Below are 286 nucleotides of genomic sequence, written 5' to 3' on the forward strand. Positions count from 1 at the left end.
TACTGATTATAATGACTTATACTGTCTTTTTACGCGTTGTGTTGCATCGCGCCGCGTAAACATAAAACCATGTCTGCATTTGTGATCGGAGAAATGACAAACAACAAGCCCTACTCTACACTGCCCAAAAAACTCGCTTTAAATATATAAAATATAAAAACTCTTTAAATATAAAAGACGTACTTACAGTCTTTGAGTCAGAACAGCCGGCATTGTAGTCTACTCTCCCAGGATCAGGAAACGGTCCTCCATAAAATGTGCTGCACACATCTGAATATTTGGGTTG

The sequence above is a fragment of the Sinocyclocheilus anshuiensis genome, unplaced genomic scaffold (assembly GCF_001515605.1).
Source record: "Sinocyclocheilus anshuiensis isolate Anshui unplaced genomic scaffold, SAMN03320099.WGS_v1.1 scaffold1538, whole genome shotgun sequence".
Taxonomy (NCBI): Eukaryota; Metazoa; Chordata; class Actinopteri; order Cypriniformes; family Cyprinidae; genus Sinocyclocheilus; species Sinocyclocheilus anshuiensis.